The following is a 12,201-nucleotide window of genomic DNA, read 5'->3' as shown; positions in this document are numbered from 1 at the left end:
CTCTGCTGTCATCTAGTGTACAAAATCTAAATTGCGCCTGGGCTGGAATAATACATGATGGCCTTTCTCTTGCATTTCAAAGATGATGGTCCAAATAAAATATAGGCATGTTTTTTTTATTTGTATTTTCTTTTACCAGATCTAATGTGTTATATTCTCCTACATTCATTTAACATTTCCACAAACTTCAAAGCGTTTCCTTTCAAATGGTATCAAGAATATGCATATCCTTGCTTCATCTCCTGATCTACAGGCAGTTAGTTACATTTGGATATGTCATTTTGGACAAAAATTGAAAGAAAGGAGCGGATCTTAAGTTTAAGTATCAAAAGTAAAAGTATGAATAATTTAAAAAAATCTTTATATTAAGCAAACCAGACAGCACCATTTTCTTGTTTTTCTTATTTACTTACGGATAACCAGGGGCACACTCCAACACTGAGACATCATTTACAAACAAAGCATTTGTGTTCGTGAGTCCGCCAGATCAGAGGCAGTAGGGATGACCAGGGATGTTCTCTTGTTAAGTGTGTGATTTGGACCATTTTCCTGCTAAGCATTCAAAATGTAAACGAGTACTTCTGGGTGTCAGGGAAAAATATAAGGAGTAAAAAGTATATTATTTATTATATGTATTTATTTTATTATTATTATTATTATTATTATTTTCTTTAGGGATGTACTGAAGTAAAAGTAAAAGTAGTCAAAAATATAAATAGTAAAGTACAGATACTCCAAAATACTTAAGTACTACTTTAAAGTATTTTTATTTAAGTACTTTAAGTACTTTACACCGCTGCCATAAACCATAGTTTATTGTTAGTGAGAAGGGGTGGTATCATTTACTGTAAGTCTGTATTGAGTCTTCCATGCTGAACTTGAGGAGTATATAGTGTGTCTGACGGATGTAATTAGTAGCATTTCAATGGTTATGAGTTGAATAACACTTAATTAGATTGCTTTAATGGATCATATCTTGAAAGTTTATTTGTTTGGGGGGGGCATTTAATGATATTTGTCTTGTTTAAATGTGCTCTATCAACATCACCAATATTACCGTGGATATCTGTATACACGTGTAAGACGGAACCCTTTTCACTAAAGACCGCCGTCAAGATACAGTCTGATCCACGACAACAATCTTCTTAAGTCCTCCGTTGGTATTACATTAATAACAGCCATCTTAACTTAAGTATGGATGTTTACTACAATATTAACAACAGCCATCTAGAGCCTACACCAACATGTCCCAAATGGCACCCTATTCCCTATATAGTGCACTACTTTTAACCATGGTTGGCACCCTATTCCCTATATAGTGCACTTCTTTTAACCAGGGTTGGCACCCTATTCCCTATATAGTGCACTACTTTTAACCAGGGTTGGCACCCTATTCCCTATATAGTGCACTACTTTAGACCAGGGTTGACACCCTATTCCCTATATAGTGCACTACTTTTGACCAGGGTTGGCACCCTATTCCCTATATAGTGCACTACTTTTAACCATGGTTGACACCCTATTCCCTATATAGTGCACTACTTTTAACCATGGTTGACACCCTATTCCCTATATAGTGCACTACTTTTGACCAGGGTTGGTACCCTATTCCCTATATAGTGCACTACTTTAGACCAGGGTTGACACCCTATTCCCTATATAGTGCACTACTTTTGACCAGAGTTGGCACCCTATTCCCTATATAGTGCACTACTTTTAACCATGGTTGACACCCTATTCCCTATATAGTGCACTACTTTTGACCAGGGTTGGTACCCTATTCCCTATATAGTGCACTACTTTAGACCAGGGTTGACACCCTATTCCCTATATAGTGCACTACTTTTGACCAGGGTTGACACCCTATTCCCTATATAGTGCACTACTTTTAACCATGGTTGACACCCTATTCCCTATATAGTGCACTACTTTTAACCATGGTTGGCACCCTATTCCCTATATAGTGCACTACTTTAGATCAGGGTTGACACCCTATTCCCTATATAGTGCACTACTTTTGACCAGGGTTGGCACCCTATTCCCTATATAGTGCACTACTTTTAACCATGGTTGGCACCCTATTCCCTATATAGTGCACTACTTTTAACCATGGCTCGTGGAGTACCTAATGGGTACCATTAGGGACAAAGCCATGGACGCCATGACCCCTTGATGACTTGAAAACAATGTGCCAGTAGTATCTGTAATACCTACTAACATCTGTCCACTAGACATTAAAATCAGGCTACAAGACCCCAAAACAATCTACTTATAAGGATACATCCATAACCACTGTAGTAATGCCACTTTACTAGCAGCCTCCGTCTAGACATATACCAGGGTGATAATAATAATAATAATAAGGCCATGCTCACTTAACAAGATAAACATAACAAATATAAGTCCCCTAGCCTTAAGATATAACACATGAACCCAGTCTAATCTGCTTACCGGTATAAATAATGTGCCAATCATAATGCTGCAAACAAACACAGCCTGGTCTCAGAGCAAAACATATACAATTTTACTAAAAATCTATGCCAATACATTTAGCATGACATGTTACTTTACATTAGGTTACATTATTTTGACCAGTTTAATATGGTATAATGCAAACGTCTAGCAACCCAAAGGTTGTGTGTTCAATTTCATTGTATCCATTGCTACTCTAACTTCCGCAATGCATACAAAGCCCTCCCACGCCTTCCCTTTGGCAAATCTGACCATGACTCCATTTTGTTGCTCCCAACCTGCAGCCAGAAACTAAAACAGGAAACGCCCGTGCTCCGGTCTATTCAATGCTGGTCTGACCAATCGGATTCCACGCTTCAAAATTGCGTTGATCGCGTGGACTGGGATATGTTCCGGGTAGCCTCAGACAATAACATTGACGTCTACACTGACTCGGTGAACGAGTTTATTAGCAAGTGCATCGGTGATGTTGTACCCACTGTAACTATTACAACCTTCCCCAACCAGAAACAGTGGATTGATGGCAGCTTCCGCGCAAAACTGAAAGCTCAAACCACCACTTTTAATCATGGCAAGGCTACTGGAAACATGACCGAATACAAACAGTATAGCTATTCCCCCCTCAAGGCAATCAAACAAGCAGGGCGTCAGTATAGAGACAAAGTGGAGTCGCAATTCAACAGCTCAAACACGAGACGTATGTGGCAGGATCTATAGTCAGTCACGGATTACAAAAAGAAAACCATCCCCGTCGTGGACATCGACGTCTTGCTTCCAGACAAATTAAACAACTTCTTTGCTCGCTTTGAGGACAATACAGTGCAACTGCCACGGCCCACTACCAAAGCCTGTGGGCTCTCCTTCAACATGGCCAACGTGAGTAAAACATTTAAGCGTGTTAACCCTCGCAAGGCTGCCGGCTCAGACGACATCTTTAGCCATGTCCTCAGAGCATGCACAGACCTGCTGGCTGGTGTGTTTATGGACATATTCAATCTCTCCCTATCCCAGTCTGCTGTACCCACATGCTTCAAGATGGCCACCATTGTTCCTTTTCCCAAGAAAGCAAAGGTAACTGAACTAAATGGCTATCGCCTCGTAGCACTCACTTCTGTCATCATGAAGTACTTGAGAGACAAGATCAAATCACTTCCACCCCCCCCCTACCTGATACCCTAGACCCACTCCAATTTGCTTACCGCCCTAATAGGTCCACAGATGACACAATCTCCATCACACTACACACTGCCCTATCCCATCTGGACAAGAGGAATACCTATGTAAGAATGCTGCTCACTGACTACAGCTCAGCATTTAACACCATAGTACCCTCCAAGTTTATCATTAAGCTTGAGACCCTGGGCCCTGTGCAACTAGGTCCGGGACTTCCTGACGGGCCGCCCCCAGGTGGTGAGGGTAGGAAACAACCCTGCTGATCCTCAGTACTGGGACCCCACAAGGGTGCGTTCTCAGCCCTCTCCTGCACTCCCTGTTCACCCATGACTGTGTGGCCATGCACGCCTCCAACTCAATCATCAAGTTTGCAGATGACACTACAGTGGTAGGCTTGATTACCAACAACGATGAGACTGCCTACAGGGAGGAGGTGAGGGCCCTCGGAGTGTGGTGTCAGGAAAATAACCTCTCACTCAATGTCAACTAAATAAAGGAGATGATTGTGGACTTCAGGAAACAGCAGAGGGAGCATCCCCCTATCCACATCAACAGGACGGTAGTGGAGAAGGTGGACAGTTTTAAGAACCTTGGCGTACACATCACGGACAAACTGAAATTGTCCACCCACACAGACAGCGTGGTGAAGAAGGCGCAACAGCGCCTCTTCAACCTCAGGAAGCTGAAGAAATGTTGCTTGTCACCTAAAACACTCAAACCTTTACAGATGAACAATCGAGAGCATCCTATCGGGCTGTATCACAGCCTGGTACAGCAACTGCTCCGCCCACAACCGTAAGGCTCTCCAGAGGATAGTGAGGTCTGCACAACGCATCACCGGGGGAAAACTACCTGCCCTCCAGGACACCTACAGCACCCGTTGTCACAAGAAGGCCAAAAAGATCACGAAGGATAAAAACCACCCGAGCCACTGCCTGTTCACCCCGCTATCATCCAGAATTCGATCAGTACGAGTGCATCAAAGCTGGGACCGAGAGACTGAAAAAACAGCTTATATCTCAAGGCCATCAGACTGTTAAACAGCCATCACTAACATAGAGAGGCTGCTGCCAACATACAGACTCAAATACATTTAATAAAGGTATCACCAGTCACTTCAAATAACGTCACTTTAATAATGTTTAAATATTCTATATTACTCATCTTATATGTATATACTGTATTCTACACTATCTACTGCATCTTGCCTATGGTGCACGGCCATCGCTCATCCATATATTTATATATGTACATATTCTTATTCATCCCTTTACAATTGTGTGTAAAAGGTAGTCGTTGTGAATTTGTTAGATTACTTGTTAGATATTACTGCACTGTCGGAACTAGAAGCACAAGCATTTCGCTACACTCGCATTAACATCTGCTAACCATGTGTATGTGACCAATAACATCTGCTAACCATGTGACCAATAACATCTGCTAACCATGTGACCAATAACATCTGCTAACCATGTGACCAATAACATATGCTAACCATGTGACCAATAACATCTGCTAACCATGTGACCAATAACATCTGCTAACCATGTGTATGTGACCAATAACATCTGCTAACCATGTGACCAATAACATCTGCTAACCACGTGTATGTGACCAATAACATCTGCTAACCATGTGACCAATAACATCTGCTAACCATGTGTATGTGACCAATAACATCTGCTAACCATGTGACCAATAACATCTGCTAACCATGTGTATGTGACCAATAACATCTGCTAACCATGTGACCAATAACATCTGCTAACCATGTGACCAATAACATCTGCTAACCATGTGACCATTAACATCTGCTAACCATGTGACCAATAACATCTGCTAACCACGTGTATGTGACCAATAACATCTGCTAACCATGTGACCAATAACATCTGCTAACCATGTGACCAATAACATCTGCTAACCATGTGTATGTGACCAATAACATCTGCTAACCATGTGACCAATAACATCTGCTAACCATGTGACCAATAACATCTGCTAACCATGTGTATGTGACCAATAACATCTGCTAACCATGTGACCAATAACATCTGCTAACCATGTGACCAATAACATCTGCTAGCCATGTGACCATTAACATCTGCTAACCATGTGACCAATAACATCTGCAAACCTTGTGTATGTGACCAATAAAAAAAAAATGGGGATTAGCAACTTTGCAACCAGTTAAAACTTTGTAACTACTTTTGCAACTACTTAGCATGTTAGGTTAAGGTTAGGGGAAGGGTTAGCCAAGTGCTAACCTTAACCCCAACTCTAATTCGTAACATATCATACGTATTGTAACATATTGTACAAAATGCAATTTGTAAAATATCATCCAAATGGTAATTCGTAACATATTATATGTCCGACAATTCCTATTATATTGTATGTCTATTACATTGGTAGGCTAATGTAATGTAACCTAACATAAACCTAACGTATTATACTAAATGGAGTGGGACTGATTTTTGTAAAATACCATACGTTTTGCTCTGATACCCGGTTTACAAACAACATAGGCCTAGAATGACTCTGCTTACCATAACTATTAATATGACATTCATTTTAATGCTATGTAAACAACATATACCGGTCTAGACGTGAGTTAGTGAAAGCATCCCATTCTCACTAACACAATACAGCATTAAGGTATTAAGATATTAAACCCTAACAAGGTATTATCATGTCAATCCGACTGATGGAACTCGAGCTCTCTCAGATTACATGACAACAAACACAGGCTTAGGTACATAACATCTGTCTCTAGACAATAGAAATCTAGGAACAAATCCCATAACCACTTAACAGCAGTAAAGCTACAATTCCTGTTATTGTAAACAAATCAACACCTACAGTCACAGATCCAATACGACCTGAACCTCGCTTGCTACGTCGAGGCTGTTTCCTGACGGGCTCTGGACTGGGGTGCCGCGGTCTGGGAGGTAGTAGGGTGTGCTACAGGTACAGTGATTGGTAAGCTGCTCTGACTGCTGATGCTTAAAGTTAGAGAGGGAGATATAAGACTCCAGCTCCAGTGATTTTTGCAGTTCGTTCCAGTCATTGGCAGCAGAGAACTGGAAGGAAAGGCGGCCAAAGGAGCTGTTGACTTTAGGGATGACCAGTGAAATATACCTGCTGGAGCGCGTTTGCTACGGGTGGGTTCTGCTATGGTGACCAGTGAGCTGAGATAAGGTGGGGATTTACCTAGCAAAGACTTATACATGACCTGGAGCCAGTGGGTTTGGCGACAAATATGTATTGAGGGCCAGCCAATGAGAGCAGACAGGTCGCAGTGGTGGGTAGTATAGGGGTCTTTGGTGACAAAACGGATGGCACTGTGATAGACTACATCCAGTTTGCTGAGTAGAGTGTTGGAGGCTATTTTATAAATGACATCGCCGAAGTCGAGGATCGGTAGGATAGTCAGTTTTACGAGGGTATGTTTGGCAGCATGAGTGAAGGAGGCTTTGTTTTGCGAAATAGGAAGTCGATTATAGACTTAATTTGTGGGGCCATTTAAAGTCCTGAGGTGTGTTAATGAGGTAACATACCGTTTACAACTTCCTGTTGATTACCACATTAACCCAACCTTTCATGTGTCTCTCCTCAGGCCAGTGGTGCCTGGTCGCCTCACTGAGGCTGGACCCAGTGACGCCCCGCCTCCGCCCCTGCCTCATTCTGTTCACATCAAGGGGGGGTCGAGCGTACTCGGTCCGTAAGGTCCTGAATTTGAGGCGTTTGGGGGGGAGCGGGGGCGGTGTCTCGTACGGCCCAGAGGAGCGGTGCTTGGGTACAGCCCAGTGTTTTGTATATGTGTTTGTTTTGGATGTATTAAAGACCCCTGTTATGTATTCCTGCGCCTGTCTCCAAATCCTTTATAGCAGCGTGACACCTACGTTTATTGTGTTGTGATACGTACAGTACCATAAAGCTGAGGTTGCATTAGGAATGTTGATTGTAATCATCATCGGTAAGAAATATTAGTAATCACTAATGACGTTGATAGTCTAGCGACCTTAACAACAGGGGACTAAATGGATAGGTTTGGATCTCTTGGCGTAACTGCTAGAGTGTTGGGGTTGACAGTCACTGGAGCTCGGTTTGAGTCCTGGTCGGGGCTACCACCCAAATTCGCAAGAGTAGATACTCTAGTCTTCAACTTTCTTGTCAAACAGCCAGTCTCACCAGTCCCACAACACAATGAGAATCCTCAAACCAAGAGCAGCAGGTAGTTCTAGAATGAGAATCATTGAGCTGAACAGGCCATGCAGGGAGCAGCAGGTAGTTCTAGAATGAGAACAGTGAGCTGAACAGGCCATGCAGGGAGCAGCAGGTAGTTCTAGAATGAGAACATTGAGCTGAACAGGCCATGCAGGGATCAGTAGGTAGTTCTAGAATGAGAACATTGAGCTGAACAGGCCATGCAGGGATCAGTAGGTAGTTCTAGAATGAGAACAGTGAGCTGAACAGGCCATGCAGGGATCAGTAGGTAGTTCTAGAATGAGAACATTGAGCTGAACAGGCCATGCAGGGATCAGTAGGTAGTTCTAGAATGAGAACATTGAGTTGAACAGGCCATGCAGAGATCAGTAGGTAGTTCTAGAATGAGAACATTGAGCTGAACAGGCCATGCAGGGATCAGCAGGTAGTTCTAGAATGAGAACATTGAGCTGAACAGGCCATGCAGGGATCAGTAGGTACTTCTAGAATGAGAACAGTGAGCTGAACAGGCCATGCAGGGAGCAGTAGGTAGTTCTAGAATGAGAACAGTGAGCTGAACAGGCCATGCAGGGATCAGTAGGTAGTTCTAGAATGAGAACATTGAGCTGAACAGGCCATGCAGGGAGAAGTAGGTAGTTTTAGAATGAGAACAGTGAGCTGAACAGGCCATGCAGGGTTCAGTAGGTAGTTCTAGAATGAGAACATTGAGCTGAACAGGCCATGCAGGGATCAGTAGGTAGTTCTAGAATGAGAACAGTGAGCTGAACAGGCCATGCAGGGAGCAGTAGGTAGTTCTACAATGAGAACAGTGAGCTGAACAGGCCATGCAGGGATCAGTAGGTAGTTCTAGAATGAGAACAGTGAGCTGAACAGGCCATGCAGGGAGCAGCAGGTAGTTCTAGAATGAGAACATTGAGCTGAACAGGCCATGCAGGGATCAGTAGGTAGTTCTAGAATGAGAACATTGAGTTGAACAGGCCATGCAGGGATCAGTAGGTAGTTCTAGAATGAGAACATTGAGCTGAACAGGCCATGCAGGGATCAGTAGGTAGTTCTAGAATGAGAACATTGAGCTGAACAGGCCATGCAGGGATCAGCAGGTAGTTCTAGAATGAGAACAGTGAGCTGAACAGGCCATGCAAGGATCAGTAGGTAGTTCTAGAATGAGAACATTGAGCTGAACAGGCCATGCAGGGATCAGTATGTACTTCTAGAATGAGAACAGTGAGCTGAACAGGCCATGCAGGGTTCAGTAGGTAGTTCTAGAATGAGAACATTGAGCTGAACAGGCCATGCAGGGATCAGTAGGTAGTTCTAGAATGAGAACAGTGAGCTGAACAGGCCATGCAGGGATCAGTAGGTAGTTCTAGAATGAGAACAGTGAGCTGAACAGGCCATGCAGGGAGCAGTAGGTAGTTCTAGAATGAGAACAGTGAGCTGAACAGGCCATGCAGGGATCAGCAGGTAGTTCTAGAATGAGAACAGTGAGCTGAACAGGCCATGCAGGGAGCAGCAGGTAGTTCTAGAATGAGAACATTGAGCTGAACAGGCCATGCAGGGATCAGCAGGTAGTTCTAGAATGAGAACATTGAGCTGAACAGGCCATGCAGGGAGCAGTAGGTAGTTCTAGAATGAGAACATGGAGTTGAACTGGCCATGCAGGGAGTAGTAGGTAGTTCTAGAATGAGAACATTGAGCAGTAGGTAGTTCTAGAATGAGAACAGTGAGCTGAACAGGCCATGCAGGGAGCAGTAGGTAGTTCTAGAATGAGAACATTGAGCTGAACAGGCCATGCAGGGAGCAGTAGGTAGTTCTAGAATGAGAACATGGAGTTGAACAGGCCATGCAGGGAGCAGTAGGTAGTTCTAGAATGAGAACAGTGAGCTGAACAGGCCATGCAGGGAGCAGTAGGTAGTTCTAGAATGAGAACAGTGAGCTGAACAGGCCATGCAGGGAGTAGTAGGTAGTTCTAGAATGAGAACAGTGAGCTGAACAGGCCATGCAGGGAGCAGTAAGTAGTTCTAGAATGAGAACATTGAGCTGAACAGGTCATGCAGGGAGCAGTAGGTAGTTCTAGAATGAGAACATTGAGCAGTAGGTAGTTCTAGAATGAGAACATTGAGCAGTAGGTAGTTCTAGAATGAGAACAGTGAGTTGAACAGGCCATGCAGGGAGCAGTAGGTAGTTCTAGAATGAGAACAGTGAGCTGAACAGGCCATGCAGGGAGCAGTAGGTAGTTCTAGAATGAGAACAGTGAGCTGAACAGGCCATGCAGGGAGCAGTAGGTAGTTCTAGAATGAGAACAGTGAGCTGAACAGGCTTGTGTTCTGTCATGCTGTGCTGTTGTTGGTCTTTTCAGAACCCTGAGACGCTTAGAGGACCACTGTCCACTTCGACGATGGTTTGGGATTACATGTTTTCGGAAGTGTGTGTGTGTGTGAGACAACAGTTTGGCAAAAGCATTACTGTTTCTAACAACCCCAGGGGGTTTGGAGCTTCTAGCTGGCCCTTATACATTATAGTAGGAATACATGTTTTAGGAAGTGTATGTGTGTGTGGGTGTGTGGGTGTCGGTGTGTGTGTGTGTGTGGGTGTCAGTGTGTGTGTGTGGGTGTCGGTGTGTGTGTGTGTCGGTGTGTGTGTGTGTGTGTCGGTGTGTGTGTGTGGGTGTCGGTGTGTGTGTGTTGGTGTCGGTGTGTGTGTGTGTGTGTGTGTCGGTGTGTGTGTGTGGGTGCCGGTGTGTGTGTGTGTGGGTGTCGGTGTGTGTGTGTGTGGGTGTCAGTGTGTGTGTGTGTGTGGGTGTCGGTGTGTGTGTGTGTGTGTGTGTGTGTGTGTGTGTGTGTGTGTGTGTGTGTGTGTGTGTGTGTCGGTGTGTGTGTGTGGGTGTCGGTGTGTGTGTGTGTGTGTGTCGGTGTGTGTGTGTGGGTGTCGGTGTGTGTGTGTGGGTGTCGGTGTGTGTGTGTGTGGGTGTCGGTGTGTGTGTGTGTGGGTGTCGGTGTGTGTGTGTGTGTCGGTGTGTGTGTGGGTGTCGGTGTGTGTGTGTGTGTGGGTGTCGGTGTGTGTGTGTGTGGGTGTCGGTGTGTGTGTGTGTGGGTGTCGGTGTGTGTGTGTGTGGGTGTCGGTGTGTGTGTGTGTGGGTGTCGGTGTGTGTGTGTGTGTGGGTGTGGGTGTGTGTGTGTGTGTGGGTGTGGGTGTGTGTGTGTGTGTGTGGGTGTGGGTGTGTGTGTGTGTGTGGGTGTCGGTGTGTGTGTGTGTGTGTGGGTGTCGGTGTGTGTGTGTGGGTGTCGGTGTGTGTGTGTTGGTGTGTGTGTGGGTGTCGGTGTGTGTGTGTGGGTGTGTTCTACATAATCACATCATAATAACCAAATAGTGAAAGTCAACATGTTTCAATCCGTTGGTTGTTTTATGGTTTATTAATCTCATGTCTGGTCGCAGAGGAGGAGGGATGATATCTTGTTTTTGGGGGGTTTAGAGTGTTTATCCACAGGTGGAAGTAGGTGTGTGTGTGGGGTGGGGTGAGGGGGGGGTGCAATAGTTCTATAGGTATGTGTGTGGGGTGGGGGTGGGGTGCAATAGTTCTATAGGTATGTGTGTGTGTGTGGGGTGGCGTGAGGGGGGGTGCAATAGTTCTATAGGTATGTGTGTGTGTGGGGTGGGGGGGGGGGGGGTGCAATAGTTCTATAGGTATGTGTGTGTGTGGGGTGGGGTGGGGGTGCAATAGTTCTATAGGTATGTGTGTGTGTGGGGTGGGGGGGTGCAATAGTTCTATAGGTATGTGTGTGTGTGGCTGTTTAGTCCCCATGGCTGGATTAAGGCTCTTGGTAATCCCAGATTATTTTGCATGGGTGGGTTGGGATTAAGTTTAGCGCTATGGGACCTCCCCAAGCATGGAACAAGACGTGCTGAGAAATGTATTTGTCTTGACTTTGTGTGTGTGTGTGCGTGTGTGCGTGCTTGCATTTGTGTGTGTAAAAGGCAAGCTTAAAAAAAAAATCATCTCTGTTATTCCATCAAATCCAGAAACACAATTCCTTAAATCCAGAAACACAGTTCCGTGACCACAAACCATGTAATCAAATATCGGAAACGTCTGACAAACCATGACAATTTATGCAGCTGCACTGTCATGCATATCATTCTACGTTTTACACTCCAGACTATCATCTCGTTTGTTGTTGGATTTTGCAGGTTGACGTTTATTGGGATGAATTTTGTACTTGAGGCAGAGCTGAGCGGTTTCCGCTAGATGGGCCAGCCGCAAAGTAAACATTGGCTCCAAGGTTAGGCATAAAAATACGAATAAATATGTTTTATTGTCACACACCA

The sequence above is a fragment of the Oncorhynchus keta genome, chromosome 35 (assembly GCF_023373465.1).
Source record: "Oncorhynchus keta strain PuntledgeMale-10-30-2019 chromosome 35, Oket_V2, whole genome shotgun sequence".
Lineage (NCBI taxonomy): Eukaryota > Metazoa > Chordata > Actinopteri > Salmoniformes > Salmonidae > Oncorhynchus > Oncorhynchus keta.
Note: the sequence above shows the minus strand (reverse complement) of the source record.